This window comes from Cyanistes caeruleus, chromosome 7 (assembly GCF_971803275.1).
Source record: "Cyanistes caeruleus chromosome 7, bCyaCae1.hap1.1, whole genome shotgun sequence".
Lineage (NCBI taxonomy): Eukaryota > Metazoa > Chordata > Aves > Passeriformes > Paridae > Cyanistes > Cyanistes caeruleus.
This window is the reverse complement of record NC_141707.1, coordinates 34,718,898-34,745,878: the sequence shown is the minus strand read 5'-3', so window position 1 is coordinate 34,745,878 and position 26,981 is coordinate 34,718,898. Positions and strand designations below refer to the sequence as shown.

General features: G+C 39.0%; 2 protein-coding genes across 8 annotated transcripts in view; one reads left to right on the top strand and one right to left on the bottom strand.

Moving 5' to 3' along the window:
• The window catches only part of MGAT5 (alpha-1,6-mannosylglycoprotein 6-beta-N-acetylglucosaminyltransferase), a 113,618-nt gene extending 105,923 nt beyond the window's left edge, over positions 1-7,695 (bottom strand). For 2 of the 5 annotated variants that reach the window (XM_086898679.1, XM_086898685.1), the window contains exon 1: positions 7,491-7,660. The gene's annotated coding sequence lies outside the window, so the exon portion shown is untranslated. Of the gene's footprint in view, positions 1-7,490 lie in introns of all 5 variants that reach the window. The other 3 variants (XM_086898681.1, XM_086898680.1, XM_086898684.1) reach the window with 3 other exon arrangements.
• Positions 7,696-7,703: 8 nt separating this feature from the next.
• Positions 7,704-26,981, top strand: part of NCKAP5 (NCK associated protein 5) — a 453,280-nt gene continuing 434,002 nt past the window's right edge. For 2 of the 3 annotated variants that reach the window (XM_086898613.1, XM_086898610.1), the window contains exon 1: positions 7,704-7,916. The gene's annotated coding sequence lies outside the window, so the exon portion shown is untranslated. Of the gene's footprint in view, positions 7,917-20,717; positions 23,914-26,262; positions 26,354-26,981 lie in introns of those variants that run through there. The other variant, XM_086898605.1, reaches the window with a different exon arrangement.

Here is a 26,981-nt window from a genome sequence, read left to right as displayed (position 1 = left end):
CAGAACTGAAGACAATTCTAACAAACCAGAGTACTAATGGTGGATGGGAAAAGTCCATTCTTTAAGTACATTGGGATGGAGAAAACTTGCACTTCAAATGTAGGAAAAAAAAGAATCCCTGCTTCTTAACATTTTTAAAACCCCAAAACATTAGAAAACAGATTCTTCAGATCTCCATCTAACCCCCTTCTTAAGTCTAAAAAATGCAAAATTGATGTAGACCAGTTTTCCATACATAGTTAAACTACAATACTATTTTTCAAGTACAGCTTTTAAAAAATGAAACTTTTTTCCATTTATAAGGCTCATAGTTTTCTTTCCTCTAGAGGTGGCCATATACATGCCAATATCTCAGTGTGTAAGAGAGGGTAGCTAGACGTGTTTTAGGTAACTCAGTAGTGACCCTACATGGTGCAAAAGCTATGCAACCAGTGCATATGGAAACCACAACGCCAGGAAATGAATCAAGGTACAAGGACTTTAATAGAAGCTGAACAGAAGCTCAACCTGTTACAAGCTTTTGCTCTGTTAGCCAGTACAGCCCTCAAAGGAAAGTTTAAGTGTACACTTGGGCATCATTGTGCTGGTTTCAGTATACAGACACAGAGGTTTAAGTAGCATCAACTCAAAAAGAGCTTAAGTAAACTGCAGTGTGCCTTTTGCACGAGCACAGAACTTCACCCACTGTGGTTAAACTCTCCTGACATCACTGCAAAGATCCAGTACTTTCCTGCAGCAACACTGAATCCCTGCGTTAAGAAATCAACAGTGCTGCAACAACTGCTCCTTTACTGCACCTTCAGGAGTCAGATGGGATCAACTACCGAACGGGAATTCCAAACTTACGGTGGGAAAGTACAGTTTCCAAAGAACTTCATCTCAGATGCAAGTATGCAGAAATTTTAATGGAAACCAAGCCCTCGAGCATCTTCCAGCCTGAGGCTCCTCTTTTCTCCCTCAAAAATTCTCTAATTTACCACAGGGAGAATTTTGCCACAAGAGGTCAGGTGAAAGTTACTGTAAGCTTTTCCTCAAAGGAATCATGAAGCATCCCATTAAGTTCTCAATCCAGAGCCCAAGGGGAGTCACTTCAAAAACTTCATAAATATTTGTAGCTGGGGCCAAAACCTGATATCAATAAGCTGCCTGAGAGGTCTCGAACCACCAGGATGTAGATTCAGTAATAGGTCCAATCACTTTGTGAACCAACACTCCTACGACTTGGTTTTATTTCTCACATCATTAATAAAGTCAGAAGTTTTTATTTTACTGATTATCCAATTTCTTGAACTGAGGAATGCTGAGCTACTCAAACTCAGAGAAAGTATTTCAACAAGAACTAAGCTTATCTGTAAGTTTGTCTTTCAAGAGAAGTTAAGCTATCAAAAGAAAGAAGTTTTTTTAAATATTATTGTTGATATATAAACAAACTCTATTGGTATTTAAGAAAATGTCTATTAAAATAACAAGCTAATGTTTTATTTTAAGCTATAACCATAACCATATTTCAAGTATAACCATAAAACATGGCAACTTGCTTACAGGCTCTTAAAATTAAACTAAGTATTCAAAACTGGTTAATTTAATCTGGAAGCATTCTGCTCCTGTGTGCTTTTTTGCAGTCTAGTAAAAGAAAAGTAGTTGCATAACACAAAGAGATGTGAAGTGTAAACAGAATGATACTGCATTTCATCACATTCTTGGAGGATCAATAATCCTGATAGAGAAACTGCATTTCACAGAAAGAAATACAGGGAACCAAACTGCTCGTTTTCACAAGAACTCAGAAAACAAAACAATGTGCTAAGGGGCTGACTGGAACAAGGTAGCTTTAATAATGTGCTCAAATATCCTGTGAAACCTAGGCTGAAATCTGAGTGGTAAAGACTGAGAAATCTTTTTTAGTGGTTTAGAGTGTGTTCCCACCCTTTTCCTATACTGTCAGATCCAACCTGTACAGGGAGAAGCAAACTCTAAGAAAAAGGAAATGAATTGGAATGCCTGACACAGAGGTGTAATGGTGCAACATTAAACTTTCTTGAGCAACTCAGAGCTGGTATTTTCACTCTTCTAAACCTAAAATATAGAAAATTAAGTCATTGCACAAACTGTACTTGAACAGGGCCTATCAAGAAAGACTCATAGAAATCACTTAACAAACAATTACATAAACATGTTAGGAGGTAGATTATCTGTTCAAAGATTTTTATTATGAATACTATACCGATTTTCAAATTCACTGAATGAAGAAGTTATGTATATTTTTAACTCATATATACTATGCAGACAAGGTTTATGTGTCTAAATGAAATGTTTCAGATATTCATCTTCAATCAAAACACATTTTATGCTTCATTTTATGAAAAAGAAGGTCAAAATAGAAGAGAAAATACAAGTTTAGTTATGTGGGTCCTTAAATACATGAAATTGTATTCCAGGTATATCACATGCATTCTGCAGAGTTCAAAAACTGCATTGAAGCTGCATTGAACAGTAAGAGTTCTCTGCAGAAAAAAGAATCAGAGAGAAAGGGTGAGAACAGGAGAAAAAAAAAAAAAAGAAAAAAAAAAAAAGGTGAAGGATAAGACCTACTGCCCAAGGGAATATATACTGATGCAGAAGATAATTATTAGTAAAACGGTAAAAACATGTTAATCCACTCTGGTAACACTTATTGTAGACAAGAGGACAATGACACAATGTAGAAGAATCCAAGTGTTCAGTATCTTCCAAAGGCCAAAAATCAACCAGTTCACAAAAAAAATCTTGGGCAGGAATGGTAATTCATTGCAGTTGGTACCTTTTAGGACAATGTAGAATCATAAAATCTCAGGTTGGGAAAGGTACTTGAGATAATGGATTCCAAGGGTCTGCATATCTTTTAAGCACCTCCAGGGGTGCTGACTCAGCCCTGGGCAGCCTGTTCCAAAGCCTGACAACGCTTTTGATGAAGGAGTTTTACCTAGCATGCAATTTGTTACTTGATTAGTGGCTGTCTGAGAATGCTTTGCTAGGCCCTCAACACAGCTTAAATAAAAAGCTGAACCAGTCATGGTGCACATAGGAATGGAGGAACACAACCTTAACAGGCAATGGGAAACAAGCAGCAATAATTTCATGACCTAACTCTAACAAGAGTGGGAAAAAAAGCTTTTAGTTTTAAAACTATTCTAGGGAAACATAACCACAAGGAATACATTTTATGTCAAAAATTATATATAAAGAAATGTAACAAACTACATGGCCCATGAGCAACAGCCAATAAATGTAAAATCAGGTTCAATCTGCTACTTGTAATCTGGGGAAATTCTATTGTCTAAAGGACAAGGTCAAAAGAGGTGGTTGATCGCTTTCAAAGATTACAGGATCTTATCAGGATATAAAAATCAGTAAGACAAACGTCAGCAGGTTAGACTAATAAGGTTAAACAGTTTGGAATGCCTGTGGGATATATGAAAAAATACAGTTAGCTAAGAGGTCCTTGTGAGACTCAAAGGGCCAGGATCACAGGATTCTTAACTCATACAAACCATAAATAATATATCAAATGAATCACTACATTGACTTAAGCTTTCCTCGTGAAAAGGACTTTGCTTTCAGAGTACTGTAAGAGGGAATCCCTGTCTCCCAAAGTATTTCCTCTTTGTACTCTCACTGCAGTGTCTCCCTAGTACACAAGCTGTCACACAGGTATGAAATCTCTTTAGCAGAAGTTTCAAAAAGACAGAGCTGCATCATGGCCCGAGTGTATGCTATTCCAGCTTGAGTAAAAGAAGAAGGCTAATCCACTCTGAAAAAAGTCTGCATTGCCACAGAAAGCCACTGCCTCACGCCTGGAGCCTGTGTCAGTACCTGTGTTGTCAATTCTTCATTGTTTTGGTGGCCCCTCCTCAAACCACATCCACTTTAGAGAGCCTACATCGCTATCCAAAACCCTCCACTAAACTAGTCTAAGTCTGTACAAAACTTTACTTACCCAATCTTTGTAGCCATAAATTACAGTAACTTTACTCACAGGAGCAAGCAAGAAATATTAAAAAACAAAATAGCATCCAAAGCAACGGAAATCAAGGCACTACCAAAACATGATCTGAGTAAGATTTATTCTGTACAGAAATTATACTTCATTACATTATAGGTCTTGGCTCTTTAAGATATGAAAGTCTAATAGATAAGGAAGCCTTCAAAACTACAATATTCTATGCCAATAATAGGAGTCTTATAGAGGAAAACAAGAGGGTTTTGAGTGTGCTGGCATACAGAGGTTTGCAAATACAAAATTCCACTTTTTCTTCTGAAGTATGGAAGAACACAAGATTAAGTTTTGGTGTTCTGGGTTTTCTTGAGTTCATGTATGAATATGGTATATGAAATCCAGAGATGCACAAATATTAACTTGGCAAAACTAGAAAGGAATGAAGAATGACCTTATTCCACTCCAAACAGTTTAGAATTTTTTAAAATTGAAGATGCAGCAATAGCAAAACTGCTTGATTCCTGAAAGAGTTTCCACTCATCAGATTCCCAGTTGATTAGCACTGTGCAGCATGCTCATTTCCTCAGCAGATGCTTCCGATGTTTTTCACCAAGAACTGCTGCTGGAGTAGTCTGGTTCCAAAACAGGCTAAGCACTAGAGTTCTGCAGACACTTTGGGAATGATGTGATATAAGTGAAAACACTATCAGAACTTAGCACTTTGATATTCCTCAGTGTATTTCTTTCCACCATCTACTTAAGAGACTGAGCAAACACCAAGTCAGACAATCTGCTGGCAAACAACCATAATGTTTGCTGCTGGATCTCCCTTGGGACTGCTCTTCCTAACAAACTCTCTCATAAAACACCAAGTCTCCTTTAGACCTCAATCTTCTCAAAAAACGAACACTGTATTCACATAAGCCTACAAAACACCTACCACATAGCTAATAATACCTGCTAGGGGCAGTTAATGTCAATGACTCCTGAAGTTCTATTAAAATTTTGGAGCCAGGATGAGGAATGAAACTGCACACTAAGTTATTTTACTGAACAAGAGCAAAATCAGAGTGAATTTCTTAGATGACAGCAGTATACAATGCCAAAAACATAACCCAGAAAATTAAATTTAAAAAAACAAACCTCGATCTTGAAGGGAAAGGAGTGGTGCTAATAAAATTCCACATATTATCTGAGGCATAGAAATCAGCAATACAAAGATTTCTTTTTTATACAAGGGAACAGAAGGGAATCTGGTTGGAGGGAGATGACTTAAAACTGGAGAGAAATTGTCTTTATTCTAAGTAATTTTAAGAATTCAGAATGCTTCACTGTTTTGCCAGATTCTATTTCATGAAGCAGATTAAGGATTTTACATGTTTTGCACCCAGTGTTGCTGGCTGCTTCCCAAGTTTTAGGCAGTCTAGTTTGGGGAGCTTAGACAACCTGATCTTCTTATATTCAGCATTCAGTCACTTTGTCTTTCAGCATCTTTTCAGTCCAGGCTGTATAAGCTGCCTTCCTCCGGGACAGCAAGATGGATTTATCACCCAGAAAAAAGGAAGCATATGTTCTTATTTAATCCTTATTCTCTTCATACAAAATAAATCCATATTCTACATAAGAGCAACAGAAAACAGTCTGCATATGTTAAATTATGAAGAATAGACAATTATTTCAGTAAACATACTTGCTCCACAGGCCATTTCATGAGTAAACTACTCCCTACATGTCAGATAGGCAAAGAACAGAAAGCAGAAGTGAAAGTATCTTGTATGCAGTAAAATCACCAGAAAAAAGGTGTAAGGTTCATTCCCCTATTATTATGCTTGGTACAACCAGCAGTAATTATGTGAACCGTGGGTGCTGCAGTAAGCAGGGTTTCTCATGAAATACAGTCAGAGTCATTACACAGAGATCAAGAAGGAAAAAGGTAAATCACCCATTCAGACTAAATTGAACTTTGTGTCCCCAGGCAAAATGATTTCAACAATATAGAAACCAAGAACTAACCAGTTCCTCCTTTTTTGAAAGCTTTTTATGAAATGGCAAAATTATTCTGAAAGAACTGAAACTGCCTCATTGATCTGGAAGCAAAGACATACGCCCAATTTGGAAACAACTTTAAACGCTGTCCTCCCGAGGACAGAGATTAGCAGATGAGTACCAGCGACTCCCTCACACTACTGGCATTTTTACACACAAAGCTGTTTGCCGAGATAAAGCACTTGCACAGCACTAAGTCAAAATTCATTCCTGTATTTAGGATTATGAGTCATGCTGTTGAAAAAGCCATCATACTATTACATGAGGACAAGGTGACGGAGCTTTTTAGACAAGTAAGACTGTATAATAACGTGAATCTCAAGAGTGAGCCTTCATTTAAAGAATGTTCTATTCTTGCTACAGTTATCAAGAGAGATTGATGTAACAAAACCTAGTGCAAGAATCGAGAATTCATTTTCTCAGATTTGCTGACCACAATGCCACAAAGAAAAAAATGCTCTCAAAAGAGCATCAGTCCATATCTGGACTGATACTGTACCATATCAGGAAAAGATGGAACCAACAGACACTTGACAGCAGGGAAAGCCTCTACCAAGATTTACTTCCTCAAAACAGACTGACATTTATTTTCCCCTAAATATGTTAGAAAGTAACTTTGCATTAAACAGTTGCTGAAACTCAAGAAAAAACAATACAGAATCTGTTCAGTGTAGGTTCGCACACCTATGCAATCACATCAGGTCAGTCAGTGCTTCTGACAGAGAAATCCCTGCGATCAAACCACAAGGTGATGTTGATGTGTAAGAAACACCGAAGCCGGCAAATAAAAAGCACTGTTTTTTCCAATCCAAACCTCACCTCTGGCAAAAAAAAAAAAAAAAGAGAAAAAAAAAAAAGAAAACAAAAAGAAAAAGTAGTAGGTATGGCAGCCCAAGGCAGATTTGGCACCGAGATGACAGCTTTCAGGAACCTTTTTCTCAAATTCACTTCCTAGAGATTTACAAAGCATTGGAGAGGGAACAAAACCAGCAAACCGGGTGGAACCGAGAGCTTGTAAATGGCATCGTAAGGGGGAGATTTCAACAGACTCTCGCCCGAGATCCATCCTCCCAGCCGCGGCACCGCCACCCGCGCTCGGCGAAACCTCCCCGCGCCGCTCCGTGCGCCCGGGGCCGCCCCCTCCCCACAGCCGCCGCCCGGCCCGGCCGGCCCGGGGGGCCCCGCCGCTCCCCGGCCGCGGAAGGTCGTTCCGCAAGGTGACGGGGGCGGCCGGGCCGCGGCCAGGACGGGCCCCGCCGCTCCGGGGCGGCCGCTCGGCGCTCCCCCCATCCCCGCATCCCTCCCGCTCCGCGCCCACCGCCGCGCCCGGGCAGGCGGGGGCGATGCCGCCGGGCCGGGGGGGTGGTGTTGGCGGGCGGCTCCCCCCTCCTCGGCTGCGGAGACTCCCGCAGCGGGGCCGGGCGCGGCGGCGGAGCCCCGGCAGCCCCTCAGCCCTGTGCCGCCTCACCTGTCCGGGCGGCGCGCAGGTCCCCGCGCCGGGCGGAGCGCGGCGCAGCGCCCATGGCCGAGCGCGGGCGGAGGCGCGGCCGCGCCGCCGGGGGACGGGCCAAGCGGGGGCGGGCGGCGCCGGGGAGCGTCTGCAAAGTGCCGGCCGCGCACGGGGGCGCAGCGCAGCGCGGCGGGGCGGGCGGGCGGAGGGAGGAGGGCGGGGCGGGGGAGCGCGCGCGGCCGGAAGCGCCTGTGACAGGGCGAGGCAGAGCGAGGGAGTGTCTGCAAAGTGCGCTCCCGGGCGCGGAGCGCGCAGGGGCGGCCGTGAGGGGGAACCGCCCGGGTGCGGCCACGGCCGCGGGTGTGGGCACGGTCACGGTCACCGGGCATGGTCACGGTCACCGGGCACGGTCACCGGTCACGGTCACAGCCGCCGCCCGCCATGGTGAGTGTGCGGAGGCGGCTCCCCGGCCTCTGCCTCCCCGTGCTCGTACCCCTCCTGAGAGGGTTTCCCTCAGCAAAGCCGCCAGGCCGGGCGCGGAGCCCGCCGCTGGCAGCAGTGCAGCTTTGCCCGCACTGAGCGGACGCGTTACACCAGCGTTTCCTTAGCGTCAGAAAGAGATATTTGTGTCTGTTCAGCCGCTTAGGCTGTCTTTAAACACGCTCTACACGCCACCAGAAGTTGGCTTCTGAGAGCCATCAGCGCAGATTTGCAGTGAGGAGATGACTGTGCTTTGGACTGGCGAGACAGTGTCTCGTTTAGCTCAGCTTCAGAATGCTCTGGTTCCCCCAGCCGGCATAAGAGCTCATAGAGGCTGGGTGACATCTCGTGGCCAATCCTGCTCTACTCTATGCACGCAGCCTTCTTTCCTAAGGGCGACATCAAAGTAAAAAACTGTTTCTGGTTACCTCCGCAACGTAATATAAATTAAATAAACATAGCTGTAGGTTATAATAAGATGCAGAACTCTGGTCAATATCTGTTGCGATATTCACCACATGCCTTGAATCATCAAAAAATGGTTACAAAATATTTTTTTTAAAAAATTAAGCAAACGGGTATGGTTTTGGTGACAATGGACAAAAAATCCCTGCTGGTGTTTGGTGTCATTCCTCTGGGATTTCTCCATACAGGACAGAAAATGATGATTCACTTCCTCGAGTTTTACAAACGCATGCTGAAGGATATTTGCCTGCACTCACAAGCATCTGCAATAATGCTGGGTACTTGGGAGTTTCGCTTTTCAGCCTGCATTGTACTGCGTTCCTGCTTAGAAAAGCTCACTGGCATTTAATGAGGGATTTGGAAATTTTATGAGGCACTGAATAATCAAAGCCTTGGACAACCTTCTGAGTAAGATGAGGAACTTCTTAAATGATCTGCTGTGATTTGTGGAACGGGCTCATGTCATAGGGAAACAAAGCAGGTGAAATAATAGCAACTACAGCACTTTCAGTCTTTCCCATTAAAAATGGTTTTAACTTGTATAGCTCATATACAGGAGCTGACTTAACACTGCAGTCACTTTCAAGTTGGATTTGTTCTTAAATAGAAATATACAACAGTGGTCTCCCAGCAGAGCTCTTCCCAAAGGGAACAGTAGCCCTTACTGGCTCACAGTTCTCAAGCTGGATTGTGTCAACCAGATCCCCCATTCAGGAATAGGATGGCACCCTACATATTTCCCAGTATTTATATCTGACATAGCTAAATGAAAAAAAACATGGCAGTTACAAGCTAATTACGTGCCTTGATTAGCAAAGTGAAAACTGTGTAGGTGAGTGGGCTCCCTGCTCAAGGGGTGTTCCTTGAGAAAGTTTGGAAATGTTGGATTCTTGGATCATAGTGATCAAGAGACTGAAAGAAGAGAGAACATAACCCTCTGCAGCACTGGAGTGTCAGGAGAATCCGAACTGACCACTAACATGTTTATTCCTTTTTTAGTGTGGGACAAGTAGGTCACCAATTATTCTGATTTAGCTCTGCCAGGCCTGTCCCAGAATAGAAGTTCCAACCATCTGCTTGCTTATTCCATAACCATAGGAAGAGAGTGGGTGGAGGCCCCAGGAGAAGTTGATTAGGACCATTAAGGCCTCTTACTGTAATCGGGGCTGGCATCTTGTCTTGCCTGTTTGCATCTTCCCAGGACTCCGTGTACTGATACCCTGACCCTTGGTGCAAGGAGGAATCATTACCAAAGTAATTAAGGTGATTGAAGAAAACATTTGATACATCTGTTGGTAGTGTGGAACCCCCTAAACATTGTATAAGGCCGGGACTGTGCATCTCAGCTGTAACTGTTGCTAAATGAGAACTTCTGGATTACTTTGAGGCCTGTGTTTTCACGAGGGAAACAATTACATTCTGGTAGAGATATTCAATGTATTATCTATTGACAGTGTTTTCCTGCTTGATTTTGTGTCCAAAACTTGCAGGTACAGCCCTGCCCTGAGTGGACGACAAAAACTCCTTGGTGTGATTGAGCGCCAGTCACAGCTTTGGAATAACAGAGAACTCGGGCAGCTGAGTCATCTGTACTAACTTCTGCTTGCTTGCTGTGCACTCAGCATGAAAGGGCAGGAATAATCCTAAGCAAACATTGAACACAGTTGGGAGTGTCTGTGTTTTGGGACCAATTCTTTAGCACTTCCCTGCACTGAATTTTGGAGAATTCTGGTTATGGACCAGCTGTGGTTGGTAACATAAAATGTAAATGCAGAGAAATCACCAGTGCTAGCTCCAGAATTGCTTAATGTTACCTTTAAAGTAGCGTACTTGTTGAGTTTTCCCTCTGTTTGTTCAAATAATAAACTACTCTAAGGTGGAGAAATGTGACTAGAACATAGAAGAACTCTGGGATTATTCACAGGCAATAACTCCATAAACCTTTCCCGAGGGAAGAACATGTCAGACGTGTTCCCTTTTGACTTGTAACATTGTATAACAAAATTACAGCACACACATAAAATATAGTTTGCCTTTCATAAAAGCAAAATCTATTATGATGAGTTGTATATTATTATTAGAGATATAGATAGAGCAAATATTATAGATAAGGAAATATTTTTCTTGTGAGGGGGACTACATGCAGCACTCTTGCCTTTGTTGTGGTTCATAGCCCCCCTCTTGTGTCAGGTAGACAGACACAGTGTTACATCACACTATACTTGTATCACTGCAGCAATAAAGGATTTAGGATAGGCACTGGAGAGATTCTGCTTTAGAATCTGCATCTCCTTCAAAGCTGTGTTGCCTTGGTTTCTGGAAGGGCTCCATTCCTCTATGTAGGATTTCATCCCTTCTTTTATAACCCCCCCAGAAGCTCTTCTGAATAAAGGGTTCTTAGCTTTGCACATTAAGTGGACTCCTTGGTGCTAGGTTCAGTGTTGTGCTATTAATGTTGGACATCAAAAAAAGGAGAAGAGGGAGAAAAACCCAAAACCAACTGACCAAAAACAAACAAAAAAATAGCAAGCAAACAAAAAACCCTAAAACTAAACAAAGCAGGAAAAAATTAAATTTGAACCAGAGATAAGATTAAAAAGACTTTCCTGAAAAGTATCTTTTTCTGTTCTTTGCTAAACAAAATAATCATGTTTGAGGTTTGATTCCAAGATATGCTTTTAAAGCTTTCTGTTTGATGTCTACCTCAGCTTTATTGATGGAATTACTTTGAATTTTGAATTTACTGCAAAATGATAACTGACTCAAACAACTGTGCTAGAGACCAGAAAACTCATGTTCTTGTTCAAGAATGTATCTTACCTTTTTGTTTGATTGCTCTGATTTCTTAGGACCTCATGTATGCTTTTTGAAATGCAGTACAATACAATTCTGAAAAGCTGAAACACTATCCAATCCTACTAATATTCTGATCACAAAGTGAAATCTTGAAGAAGAGTCACAATCTCTCTTAGTCACAATTTGAAGTTGCGCTAGAATAACCTTGGTTTAACTCTGATTAAATATCAGAAGAGTAGGTAATAGAAAATGTTCCCGTCCTTCTCTCATAATCAGACAACTGCCCTATTTTTTAACATCAGTAAGACTTTGCATTAGGATTTAACTGTATCCTTCCCATAAAGTTCTTATGGATTGTAAAGTCAGTTTTTTAAAAGGTTTTATAAACTCTGCCCACCTAAAACCAACCAAGCAACCAAATCCAAATAAGAACCTCCCCAAACACCCATAAATTATTCTTTGAGTCTTGTTTTCGAAAGTTTTATTCAGTTTCCTGTTCATGAAAGTAGCAACTGGGCCATAAAGTTTTCCAGCACCAGTGAACATTAATCTATATTCAGACCTGCTCCTTTCCACAGATATTATAAATATAAATTCTACAAGTTTTTCCATTAACTTTGCACTGAGTTGTCAAGCAGGAAATAGACTCTTAGGTTTAGGTACCAGATGAGGAGACATTTCTAATAGATATTTAGTGTGTCCACTAAGTGTACTAAGGAGCTCCCCATTTGCAGGAAATTATTTAAAATTTCTTTTCAGATATCACACTAACATTTCAGTGCAAAGTGGCATCTAATTGTAAAATACCACAGGCACAGTATAAACCCAGTTGAGCTGATTCTCCATTGTCTTCTTTCCTTTGCCATAATTAATAAGAATGGCCATGCTGTTCATCTACCTTGCACAGGTTTGAATGACAGCTCAAGGTGCAAGGGACACTCTGTGTTCTCATTTGAATGCAAACTGAAATACCATCATGATTTATTTTACAGACTTCATTGGACCTGGGAGAATTAGAAACTTCCCTGAGGAAACAAGTCACTGGCCACTCATGGAGATTTGCCAAGGAGATTGTGCAGCAGATAAATTACTGACGTATAAAAGGAAAAAGACTAAGAAAGAAAAAAAATGCAGTAAGAACAAAATAGAAAATATGGATGAGTTATACGTCCACTCCAATATGTCACCTCCACTGTGGAGGTAGCAATTTTCTACATTTTGTCTCCAGTATAATGTTCATGAAGTTACTGAATTAAAATGAGCAGTACTAGGGCTTGATGGTATTTGTCCAAGGGTTTTAAAGGAACTTAGGTAGGAAATTTCTGATTGCTTGTCTTTGTTGCATTGTCTAATCAACCTCTTTTTGTAATTATCAGAATTATTATGAAATTCAGGAAGGTCTGCAGTGCTAATTCGAAAATTGGGAATGGATGGCTTAGTCTGGCTGCTGCCCTGATGAATCTGCAGAAAATGTTCTTAGGCTGTTTATAGATAGCACGTGTATAATAGGTAAACATCTATCTGTGGTCCTCTTCTGTAGAGGTAAACAAAAAGCTCTCAGGCTATTTTGTTATTTGAAGGAGCCAGTAAGCATCTCTCTGGTCTGCATAGTGGTGTCTATTCAGATGTCAGTAAAGTTTTTCACAAAACCATGAGCAAATACTATCATTAAAGGCATGAGATCTCCTTGGGATAAGATACATCATAAATAGTAGAAAAGATAAAAAGCAGAAATAGGAATATGGGATCACTTCTTGCTATGGAGGGAATTTGGAATCTCCCAGGACCTTGTTTTGCTACCTTGCTTTTCAGCATATTTGTAAATGGTCTGGAAAGGGGAGGGATATTAAGGTGACAGTTGCAGATGTTATAAAATCGCTGAGGATAATAAAATCTAAATCTGATTGCAAAATGCTGCGAAAGGATACTGGGGTGCTACGTGACAGGGAAATGAAACAGCAGATCTAATTTAGTGTTGGTAGTCCTTCGCATGATAAATGCAAAATTACATTAGAAGTGAAAAGTGACTGCCTATATAACCAAATGGACTTTTGATATTACTAATCAGAAATGAGATTGTGAAATTACTTCAAAGAGTCTCTGAAAATAGCTTCTCAATGTTCAGCAGTGATCAAGAAACCACAGAGCTGGAAATTATTAAGAAAGGATTTGTAAGAAACCAAAACATCCTTTTGTCTGGATAGATCCATGGTACACTCTGTCCATGTCAGTTGTCCATGAATCTGTCAGTTCTGTTTCCCCATATTTCAGAAAATATACAGTAAAGCAATAAAGGATGATAGCAGTGATCAGAGCTTTGAATTACATCATATGAGAAGAGATGAAGCTGACTAGAAATTAGAGAAGGGGGCAATTTGGGAAGGAGATGATAAAGATTGACTAAAACAAGATTATGAAATCACAGATTACACATGGATGAACAGGGCAGGATTGTTCAGTGTTTGACACAGGAAAAACACCCATGGTACCCAATGAAGTTTGAATAGTAGATTTCAAAGAAATAAAATTAAATACTCAACCAGGCAAAATCTAAATTAAATTCTAGAATCTACAGGGTTTCCTGAAGGCCAAAATTGTAAATGGATGCAAGGTGTAATTGCATAGTTTAAGGATAAGTGGTCCTTTATCAGCTTTTAAATAGGTAACAATTTCCAAGAAGCCTCTAAGTCTGACTGATAGGAAGATGGCAAAACATTCCTTGGGAGGCACCATTCAGTATTTGTCCTGTTTCCTAGTGTCTCCTCATGTTCTTCCTTTGAGATGCTGAGCAGTTGGTCCTTCATCTCAGTACAGCCCTTACAGTGTCGTCATTCCTTCCTTTTAATGTCTAACTCAAGAAGCAACCTGAAGGACCTAATGCCTCTTCTTAATGGTGAAATTCAACCTCTCCAAGGCACAGAAGAGCTCCAGTTCAAGAAGGCCTAACTATCAGCAGACTCAGTTCCTCTTCCTGCCTTTTGTAGGCTGTCATGCAGCTCCTGGCGTATTTTGAATAGTGAACCTGAATGACTTCAATACAACAGTTCTAAAAACTTCCTGGAAGTTTTTACTCTGCTGTGTCTCAGATGAAAAAAAAATGTATATATCTATCTCTCCATGTACTCACCAATTCTTTACCCCCAATATAGCCCCAGGCATTTGTGGCTGTTCTGCATCTTACAGAATTGTGTCTCATGGAAAAAAATCTGGAAAATCTTGGTAGTGAAAAGTCACATTCCTTGTTTTTAACCTGTGCATGTCCTTAGTGTTACAGTGTTATTGTGGCCAGTGTAACAGTACTGAATTTGGAATATAAAGTAACTGTTTGGATCTCTGCTAAATTATCACAAGTGTAACAGTGCTGAATTTAGAATATAAAGTAACTGTTTGGATCTCTGCTAAATTATCACAAGGGTAACAGTGCTGACTTTGGAATATAAAGTAACTGTTTGGATCTCTGCTAAATTATCACAAGTGTAACAGAGGGCTTCAGGTCAATGACAAAGGCAAATGATGGGGTACTTTTTCATGTTTAATGCATCTGTTTTTCTGTTGTTAATTGATATCCTAAGAAAATATGGGGAGTGAAATAATCTTATTTTTGAATCTGGTTTTGCAGTTTTAACTATGATGTCAGCTGTGATTTCAACATCAGGCCTATGTTTTGAGCAACAATACATCTAGGAAATACACTCTCTCCTACAAATCTCCAGAACTTCTGACAGACTTCACAATCTGGATGTAACTGTTGTACATAGCTGTAGTTGTTCTTAAGTGACCCTTGATCTTTTTTTGTTTCTGTAAAACTTGTGAATTTGAAGCACAAAAAGATGTACAGGGTCAGAAATCTTTATGTTTACTCTTCATTATCACTAAATGCATTATCTCCCAAGGGTGAAGAAAACAGGTCATGTAGACAATCACTGAAATTGGCATCTTTTCTCTCTCAAGTAGCCAGGTGAGTTTCACTTATGGAAACTGTTAAACCAGAGTGTTAACAACAGATTTAGTTTATTTCCTATCTACTTAATAGAGAGTTGTTGTTTGTATCTCGGCAACGAATGTTTGAAAGTGGAAGGCATTTGATTTATAAAAGACATTAAATTGAGTCTGCTTTATAAAGCTAAAAGGGAATAATTCTAAAACTTCACGAAAACAGAAACTATTTTCAGCACTTTATGAACTGTGACAAGACTCTTGCTTAAACAGGCAGTAGTTGTTAGAAACAAACTCAAACTGTGAGATTTACATCATTATTTTTGAATACTCTTTTCTCCTCAGCCCCCCAAAAGGAGGAAATCTTATATAGGATACTGATTCACAAATTTTCCAACACAATGAAATTATTTGCAGTAGGATTTGTCTATTATTTGCAAGATAGGCAATAAGAATGAGGTTCTTCACATAGAAGAGCTTACTTGGGCTGATATACTTTGCTCTGGAATTCAGGTGTTCTGTGGATTGTCCAAACACTGAAATAATCCTGTATGTATATTCTTTTCTTTTTTTTGCCATTGTTATAACAAAAAATCCTCCAAACCAGACAAACACCAATCTCAAGAATATTCAAGAGGACAGCCTCCAAATCCATTTCTCACATCACTCCAGTCCTTGAGCCATGCCAGTCCCTGGGGATAGGAATCATTTAGAGATATTTGGTTACTCCTGGAGGTACATCCCAATGTTAAGCAGATGCAGTCAAGCTCTGAGTTTCCTAGTACAACAGAGAGCCTGGAATTTTAATGTATTCCTAATTAAGTCCCTTGCTTCAAATGGCTTTGCTCCCAGGTCTCCTTATACATTCTAGAATATATTTCTCATAGGTAATTGTATCTCCTTAGACATATATGCCTAATAAGTATGAGATGCAGGAAAAGATTGTGTATCTTCATCCAAATGTGTAGAGCTGAATGTTGACCAGTTTTATAGCTGAGATACTGTTTCAGCATCAAGATTCTAAGTCTCTTTTGTTATTGCTTGTTAAAGAAGGGTATTTGCACAAAAGCTTTCAATGCAGCTTCCTCAGCCGAGGTTGGAGAGGTGCAAAACCGAGAGTTTCAGGTTTTTACCCAGTGACCCTTGGCAGCCTCACATTTGCACATGGTAGAGGTCCTAAAAGGAATGATTTAGATATTAATAAGCTGGAAAATGTGTCTGTCTAAGGCCAAGAGTGGATTACCATTAACATATTGCACATAATCACGTTATATATTTTTAGGTTACTTATGTAGTTTAGGAGAGTAGCAAGGTATTTAGGATATGCTTGCAGTTTAAGAAAATCTAGCTAAATAACATGCAAATAAGTGTTTGAAGATTTGTTTTTAAAAATCATGAGGAGCTAGTGTTATTGACTGGAGACAAAGGCAAATATTCAGTGAGAAGAGCCAGTGTTGAAAGAAATGCCATGTTTTTATGTGTATTACAGGGAGGTGGATCAATGAGCTATGGAGTGCTAGCAGGAAAGCAGGTATTTCTTATATGCTGGTTAATTAACCATTAGTCATTGCCTAAAAATACTGCAGTTTGAGTTACATCAGTCCTCCAGATCAGGGTGATGAAGCATTAACTTTAATACATCTAATCTTGCTGCTGCCTGCTGAGCTGGGGTGGTAAAGGAGGGGTGGTACCAGCTGTAGCAATGACCAGGCCATCCTATGAGCTCAGACAGGTGTAAATGCAAATCATTGTGGCACACATAAAGCCAGGCTCAAACTGGCTCTTCCTTCAGGAGGAACCTGTTAGGTAACCACAGTTCTACCCCACAGGCTCAGATGCTCAGTGGGTCTTTGACAATTTTTTGAAGAGCTCTGAATTGTTCATTCATTTTGAAGTTACCCCAAACCAGGAAAATCCCTTCTGAGAACACACACGCAGCTTTTAGTTGTCTATTTTATATCAACATCCCTAGATTTTCATATCACTGAAAGTCCTCAGTGCAACTCATTCTGGTGAAATGTTCTGTGTGAAGACAGCTGATAAAAGAGAGAATAATTTAATAGCAAATTCTGAACAAACAATATTGACCCTTGAAAATGTGGCATTTCCATTTTAGAAAGCATATTTTTTCTAGCTGTGCAGACAACCCAATGCATATTGGTTATTATATAATATATATTAATTAATTAGTATTATATATAATAAGATATAATATTCAAAACATTTATTTCACATTTGCTTTCATAGAAATTAACAATAAATGTACTCATTTATATGTACTTATTCAAAAAACTCAAAACTTTTTTTTTTTTTCTGTACATACAAGTAGAGACTTACAGCTTTAAGAAGGCCAAACAAGGCATGTCTGCCCTGCTGCAAATGCAGAATCTCTCACTCAGTATATTTGCTAATGTTTCATTTTATCTGGTTTTAAATACTTTGTAAATACACTTTGTTTAACTCGATGTATTATGTTTAACTGATATTCTGGAAACTAACAGCTCTCTCTTTCCTCTTATATCATTAATTCCTTCACCTTCAGTTTAAGGTAATCATTTTCCATTTATGTAACTCAGAATAATTCCACTCATGTATTTTTTGTCTTTTAAATGTTTGGTGTAATAACACATTTTAGTATAAAATACAAAGTTGGCAACCTTCAACAGGTTACTAATTTGTCTCTAAAAACATACTTGGTTTTTATGTATTACAAATTCCTATAGAAATTATTTTTTCCTGTTTTCTAGATTTTCTTTCCTGTTTTTTTTTTTTTGCTTCTGCTGCTCTCTCTTCCCACTGATTGAGTTCAAATGACAGCAGGGATTAACAGCTGACCACTTTCAAGGGAGAAGATGTCAAATTTTGGATAAAAATATGAGTTTGAAAGAATGGAAAGATGACTACCCTTTATGAAAAACTAAATCTGAACTCACAGTCCTCTGGCATCTCAATGATTTTTTCAAAGCTAGAGAGAGCTTAGATGGTTTGATGATCTCTGTGGGATATTCTGCATAATATGCTGTCAATTACAGAAAATAATTACAAAGTAGACTGGAAATCACGTAAACTGAGTTATTCTGAGCTCAGCAGATTGTTGAGCAGTAGGTTCAGAAATGATAGAATCACAGGATAATGGGATTATAGGCCTTGATTAATTTCCATAAAACATCGCTGATGCAGTTTTGGACAGTGCTTTTCAGAGGAACTGATATGCAAAATACCATCAGGACATATGAATAAAAGCAGCGTCTTCTCATGAGTGATTTTTACCATTAAAGACTATTATTCAGAATTTACTGTAAGAGAGCTGATAAATCCAGGCCATGAGCTCCATGACTGTTCCAAATGGCTCTTTCATATATCATCTTAAAATTTGCTTTGTCTTCACTAATCATCTGTGAATCTGAATCGTTGAGCATCTTGCATATAAAATTTCCCCCTTTTGCTCTCTCTTTCAGGCCTCATTTTCAAAACACATTTTTATTGCTAACTTTGCTTTTTGTCTTGTTCTTCTTTGGCCAAATTAGATTTTGAGCCTATTAGCTGCCACAGAGTCCTGTTGAATATCAATCACAGGGGCAGGGAGTCTGTCATGCACAGCATAGGAAACTATTGAAGGGATGATAGCATCTTTCACTTCTGGATATAAGCTGACTGGGAAAGTGAAAAAGAAAAGTTGCCCTTATGGGTACCATTGCATAATTGCTTATCACAATGTGAGGATTTGCACCTTCCTCTGAGATATAGTAAAGACAGACTACCAGGCTTTGATGGTCCATAGTCTGATCTGCCATGACAACTCCTTATGTCCTGATGTATGTGACCTGTCAGTGTCTATAATGGAAAGATAAAAAATTAAGTTATTGGTGAGTGAAGACTAAGGTATGTGGAAAGAGATTTCTAAACTAACAGTTTTCAGTTGTCAGGGTGCAATGAACCACAGTTGTGGAAATGAGACAATAAATGGCAGCAATCTAGGTGAAGCAATTTACTGTAACAAAGAGAGTTCAAATATTTAGCTTATTTTTAATATCAATTAATAATTATTAATTTAATAATATTTTAAATAATAATGCTATTTTTAATATTATTCTTTAGTTCAAATGTTTATCAGTTTTATGTGAGAAATCACTGCCCTGTGAAATAAAGATAAGGCAGGTTTTTTAGGGTAACAAAACTGAAACTGGGAGACTGGGGTTAGAATTGTTCACAGACTGGTTGCAGCTATGCAAATGGTAAGAATTTCTCAACACTTCCTAGAAAAATATTTTGAATCCACAAAAACTGATTGTCAAGCCCTCAATAATGCATTTCCTGAGACAATCATATCATAAGGAGAGGCACAGAAGTTTATCATGTAGATGATGTCTAGTGGGCATGGTCTCTATGTAAGAGCTCTTAAGGGTCTTTGTAATTGGAATGTAATTGCATAAATGTATGCATAACTGACTTGTTTATTTGAAGAGCTGGGCTCTTTGAGCTCCTGAGTGCTGTAAAGTCCTGTCAGCTCTTAGTACAGAGCTTCTAAAGGGCTCTAAGCAAAAGACATTGCTGTTGTAGCTGATTTTACTTTTGAAATTATCTGTTTTTGTTATAAACTGAACAAAATAAATCCAGCAACAAATGTGCATCAGGTACCACATTCCTTAAGGACTGGTAACTACATGATTTAGGTGGAATGAATAAACAACAGAACTGCCTGAAAAACACTGTAAATACAAGGTCTGATGAATAGTAAATTTTATTTAGGGCACTGCTTTGGTACCCACTTTTTAGAGACCAGAAAGGTTTTAATTTGTCACAAGAGGGTTCCATCAGATGCCTCCTGCTTGATGTGACAGTCTGCTGCTTCCTTGGGCATTGTGGTTGATTCAGTCAAATAGTTCATGCTACATCCTGTCATGTTGTCCAACCATGTCTTCAGAGACTTCAAAGACAGCACCTCCAGTTCTGGAGAGGCTGAATACTGAAAAAACTGCTTAAGAGGAGCATTTGATTCTAACTTGTTCTAGCAGACACTTGGCTTGATTAAGAAAAAAAATTACCTCCCTTCTATCATAGAGAATATTATATTCCTTACAGGGAACTGCATTTAAAATTATACTAAAGGGGGCAGTTTTACAATATTTATTGTGAAATGAATATTTTGTATATCATAAATTCTCCAAGTACATGAATAATATAAACAGGTGCTATCAAGGAATCTGATCTGGTTGCTTTTAATCTTCCTAGATTTTTTCATCATTTACAAAATTAAAATACCCCTTTTAATATGTTATTAGGTGATTTTTATTCTTCTTAATCTTTTGTATCTCTTCACAGAGATACAGTTAAGCTCCTGTTAAAGAAATAAATGTGCATAGCATATTATTGCCTGGATTAATTGCTTGGGGCTGAAAACTGATGTACCTCTGATTATAGAATAATGGAACTCAGTGTTTAGCTCTTCCACAGGTATTACGTGTATGACCTTTGGCAAGTCTGTTTGACCATAGTCTAGCAAAAAGTTAAACATTTATGCAATTAGAAACTAACATTTATTTACTTTACTGTGCATCAAGGTGCACTCTGCCTCTGTTTCACTTTTCCTCTTATGTTTTTTAGTTTAGACAATAAAAGCCCAAAAGACCCTTCAGTGTGTCTCAGCTGTATCTAGCACAGCAGAGTCCCCAGTCCCTGCTGATTCCAAGGAAACACTCTGCTCTTACACATCCTGCTCACTGCACTCCAGCTGACCCTGATGGAAGTGTTTGCATGAATAATTTGAGCTCTTTGTATACAATCACATAGGAAAATTTTATTGCCCTGGGAAAAAATAATGGGCCCTCCTTTCCTTGCAGGATACACGTTCTTCATTGTGGTAGGCTTGATCTCTCAGCGTAGCCTTCTACTCTCTGACCTCAGTGTCAGAAAGCTTCCTTTTTATTGCTGGGTTTTCTTTGACTTGTTCCCAGACGTCTGATGCAACCAATGAAAATAAAGGAAATCAAACAAATATAGAATTCTATTAGGAGCCACAGAAACAATTCCATGAGCTGTCCATTGATTTAAATAACTGATTTGCCAAAAGACATTTAATGTTTTAAAAGTAAAATCAGCTACAGCAGTGGTGTCTTTTTTGTTTGTTTTTTCCTGCCTGATTATCTCAACAAATACATTGTAATAACACTTCCTTGTATTATGGATGTACATGCAGTTCAGACCTTAAAACTTTAAAGTATCCGTTATTAACAAACAACTGCAAGTGCTAGTTGAGTATGTAGCATAAAATATTATAGATGTGCTATGGAGTATTTTTACAAACATAAAACTGCAGGAAAAATCAAGAAGTACAAACCAGTTTAAAGCTCAGGTAAAATGAGAACTGTCCTGAACTGTCAATGAAATTTTCACCATTTTTGTTTAGAAATCTGATTTCCGTGAGTGGTTTCTATGGTTTTTAACTCCATATACTAAATGTGTCACTAAGAATGTGCCTGAATTAGATGCAGTCAAATTCTTCAGGAAGGGTTCATCCCAGTCAGAAGTGCCTATTAGAAAAAAAAATCATTATGCACTTGCACACATACATATTTATTTATATAAATTTATACCTTTGGAGAAATAGTGAGACAAAAAGATGTGTGAAATTAGACTAGGTGAGAACAAGAAAAAAATTCTTTTCACCTTAGCAAGTAATTTGCATTTGTGCACCAGCATTCCAGTTTCCTGCTTTCTCTTGGACCTCTTGGAGAGTCTTTAATAAGACAGGTACTTAGTTGCAGGAAGAGTGCAGTATTCTCTTAAACTGTAATAAATGAATAGATGCCTTGCCAGAGATGACAGCAGCAAGCCCTCTACCTCTGTGTATAAAGATGTACATGCTGGAATATTGCTTACTCTGGTAATTTTGTTTAAAAATTAATCTAATTCTAGGATATTGCTAATGAATTAATTATATACATATGAGAAAGCAGTGATGCAAGTTTTATCTTCAGTGTTACAGTTTGGATCAAACCCTTACCTGCTGTATATTTGGTATCCCTATGTTCCCCTACTCCCCAGCTCTGGCCCAAACTGAGATCTGAAGCACCACCCTGAGCTCCTAGAAGTGCTCTAATACCATACTGTTGTCATAAAGAGTTCCTACATGAGTTGTTTGCAATATAAAAAGGGGTATTATTTCCCTTGTGAGAGATTTCCCTCCAAGCCATGATCAATCTAGGAAATGCTGCTGGATCCATGGATGTTAATGGCTCCATTAGGCCCTGAATTTATGTCCTGGAGTGTCCCTTCAGGCCATTGTCTGTCATGTTTTTTTAAACTGAGCAATGTCTTTTTCAAGTACAGAAGATTAAATTTTGCTTGACAGCCCCATTTTTTTCCCCCTTTCTATGTTTCTGAGACTAATTCTGACCATTGTGAATTTTCCAAAATGTATGTTTGATTTATAAAAGTCCTTCAGTTAATTTAACCCTGAGAACTTTCATGTTTTTCCTTCACACAGTGGCAACACCAATGTGCTGTTCCGGCAAATATCCTCAAAATATAACCTAGGAAGCCAACTTCTGCAAAAAGCAAGGCAGTTGAAAGTGAACGTGGCTCCTTCTCTGCAGTTTGAAAGCTTTGGCTTTGGAGGTGCACTGGGTCTGGCTGGGACAGAGTTAATTCTCTTCCTAGCAGTTCAGAGGGTGCTGTTTTGGATCTGTGACTGGAGCAGTGCTGGTAATACACCAGAGTCTGGCTGCTGCCCAACAGTCCTTGCAGAGGGGCAAGGTTTTCTCTTTCTTCTGCTCTGCTGCCTCAGTGAGTAGGTGAGGGTGTGCAAGAAATTGAGAAGGGACACAACCAGGACAGCTGGCCCAAAAGGATCAGAGGGATATTCCATGCCAGATAAAATCATGCACGCCAGTGCTCCCAAACTACAGGAAGGGGGCTTTTGGGGAGGTGGCCATTGCTCAGAGACCGCTGAGCATCGGGGTACTTGAGGGAAAGGATGGGGGAGGGCCTTTGCAAAGCTTGATCTGGGTTTTTTCTTCTCCTTCCTTTCACTTATTAAACTGACTTTAATTTATCTGTATCTGTGAGATTTCTCAATTCTGTTCTCCCTAATCTCTCCCCTGTCCTACTACTGGGGCGATGAGTGAGTGTCGTGTGGTGAAACTGCTGGATATGGTCAACCCACCACAAGAAAGAACTCAGAAGAAATGGGGTAGAAAAGGAGTGCTCTCATTATTAAAACATTTTAGGCTCTGTCTAGTGTGTGGAAATACCCATATGTATGGTCTATTGTGACAAGACATAAGAAACTCTTGCTTGACTTTTTTACTGTATGATTTACCTGAAGAACTTAAGAAATCTTATTGTGCAGGAAACTACCAGATTTGTGTTTTGGGTATCCTGTGAGAAGCAATGACATCTTATAGTAAGAAAAGTACGTGAAGATCATAGTTGGAGACCAGGAAGAGGCTTGGATAAAAAACATACTATAAATATATAAAATTCTGTGTTAAATAATTTAAAAATTAATGTATTAGTGTAATAATTATAAACAGATTTGATGAGTGCCTTGAAGTATGACATTTAGTATTGAAAAGAGGTAATGCTGAACAGAGAGTTATAATACTTGAGAAGGAATAATAGTGAAGATGCTCAGTTGAGGTAGTAACTGATCAGGTAACTGATTTTATTTTGCATTTTTGCTGAGAACTATGGGATAAAACAATACTCCAATGATGGAGAAGATTTGATTTCCCAAAGGGACCTGCAAATATATGAGAAAGAGGTAAATTACTTCACTTGTACAATTGCATTTCAATTTAGTAATATAAAATGCAAAGTCCTGATTTAGGTAGATAAACAGAAAAAATGTTCACTGTCAGCTGGAAGATTTCCTGTTCAAAATTCATTAGTAGAGAAGACTCAAATAAAACTGACCTGACTGTATGATGCAGCCCTGAAAAAAAGCAATCTTTGCTAAGTAAGTAGAGATGAGGGGAAGGATTCATCCTGTAAGATCTAGACATAATAATATATACTGTTCTTACTATGTGCAGGTGCTCCTGTTTGAGAAGGACAAATTAATGCTGGAATGTAAACCAGAAAAAAGGCAAACAGTCTAGGATGAAGTTTTTTTATCATAAGAAAGCAGGAGTAAGATAACTTGGTTTGTTTAACTTATCAAAGGAAAAGCTTAAAGGAAAATACAGTTGCTGCATACAGATGTATTGGCTAAAAAACACCAGAGGAGGAAAATAACCATTTACCTAAAAAAACCATCTGGCATAAACCCCAAAAAATAAAAAAAAAAGAAAAATCTGCCATAAGAACACAAATTAGGACACAACTACATTCAGGCAGGAAATTATTTCTAAATGTCAGATGTTTGAGTTTCTACATTGTCCTTCTAGGAAGCAGTAGTAAAAATACCTCTCTCTCCAGATAGTTTTGGAGATGTTCTTTAATTAGTTTGTGAAAGGGATTTGTGGCACAGCTGGCTGACAGCAGGGACTGAATTTGTCAGTTTAGGAAATCCTAAATTGTAGCATGTTGCTGTATGTATTGGTAGTTCCTTCTGGGTGCCAGAAGCAGGGAGCACAGCGTGTGAGGTGTGTACAGGTAGTATGCACTCTCAGAGAGCTGTCAAGCTGTCAACACTATCTGTAATGAAACCACGCACCACTCAGAATGCTCTGAAATGGCAATTGCAATTGTTATAACTCATTCAATTTCCCACTACTGGGAAGTGTGCCTTATCTTTAGCTCTTAGCATTTGGGAGCTTTTAGCCTGATCAACAGGCTTAAGTGAAGTGTCATTTCTTTTTCAGTTTTTCCATTTTTCTGGCCCATCAGATGTTTTGAGAGTCTGAGACACATCGTGAAGCCCATAGAACCAGGAAAGCCATGGCAGATTTTCCTTGAAGTGTTTTAGTCAGGCTTTCCTTTGGAAGGAGAGGTCCCTCTTAGAAAGCACAGGATAAGTGCACAAGGAACTTTTTTCTTTTTTATGTAACACAATCTTCCTGGAAGCACCACTGCCTACTAATGTTCCCAAAGCCACACCCTCTCAAATACACAAAGAGGGATTTACCTAAAATACCTAAAAATCCAAGGTCACTAAACACAAATTTTCTTGATTCAGTCTATTAGGCCTGTTTACTGTGTTCAGTTATTTTTGTGAATGCCTTTCAAAGGGCAGCTGATGTGAGGCATCTTTAGCATGAGAGACAGGCTTCCAGAACTGACTGTCTGGGCTAAGATCTTAGTAAAGTAATGTTTTGAATATCCTTAGAAACTGTCAGTAGCACTTTAAAAATCCTGAGAAATGTTCTCATCAGCAGTGTGGAGGAATCATGGAAAACTTGAGTGCATAGGCAAGCAAATCATATTGTCTGTATTTTAGGAATATGGAATATATTTGTATTGTATTGTACGTGCTTGTCATTAGAATCTACAATTTTTTCACCTGCTGTTTTTCCCTACCAAGCAATCCCTGTGATAAGAGCAAATTCTGTCACTCCTTATTTAAATTAATGTCTCATCCATTGGGATATCTTGCTCATTAGGTTAAGTTGCTAACAGCAACTTTTCTTGAATAGAGGGAGAGAAGTTTTTCTTTTTAAATAAATAGTTTTATTTAACCAAGTGGTGTAATTTGGTTAAGGGGGGAAAGAACAGGTAACACATGCATAGACCAAAGGGTTTATTTAAAATACAATCAGTGGCTGTAGTCAGGAAACATTGCTGAAGAGACAGAAAAAAATTGACTTGCAAATAGGTCTTTGGGAGGTTATAACTCAAGTTACATGTATTATTCAGGTAGTAATAAAGCCTGGAATCTCCATTTGGAGATAAATATTTTATTGTGCAAGGCGCTGCACAGGTAAAATATTGGGGGAGGGGTCCACTCCCCCAATCACCACTTTCCCAACAACCACTTTCCTAAATTAATGAGAAAATGTGTGCAAGAAAGAAACATGGGACTGCACCATAACAAGCGTATGAGATTGCTCATAATGAGCATTTTGAAGTCATTGTTAAGCTTTCTAAAGACACAGTGGTAGCTTTGCAATCTTAGTTTCTATACTTTAACACTCCATATGTCCTGTAAGTGACTCATGCCTTTATTTTACAGGAACTAAACAAAATGTACCTCAAAGGATGAGCAGGTGGAAGCATGATGGGAGTTTTCAGGCTCTCATTTGCAGAATTCCTGTTTCTTTTAGGTCAGAATTGTTAGACAATCAAAGTTCACATCTATTATCTTTGATTTAGTCCAATATTTAGCATCCATTTAGGTTGGTTATTTTTTTTCAGAGTTTTTGTAATGCCAGGGAGCAGCTGAGAGTGAGAGTGAGAGGTGCAGGGACCCTGCAGAGTCTGATTCACCTGCTCATATCCTGCTCTCTCAATGACTTGCATGGATATTCTGCTAAGAACAGCCGCTGAGATTATCTGGCAGGCAAATAATTTCATCACTGTCATTCATTTTCTGGCTGCTCAATGTTAAAGGGACAGGTGAGGATGGAAGGAGGTAAAACTCTGGTTTTATTCCTTTCAGCTGCTGTTACAAGTACTTAATTATTTAGTCTAGCCAGTAGGGATCTGTAATTTAGTAGAAATGACAATGGATCATAGATAATCTACATAAACATCATAGGGCATCACTGACTTATTATTTTAAGTAAATTTTAAGTAAATTTTAAGTGACCTGTTATTTTAATCAGTTAATTCAGGACAAATTATGATGAAGTAGACCACTCTCAGCTTTACTTCAAGTTTTCACAGAAGAGGCATATCAGTGACCAATTTTTCACCCATCAGATATTTCTCTTGATGGACTTTAAAAATAGC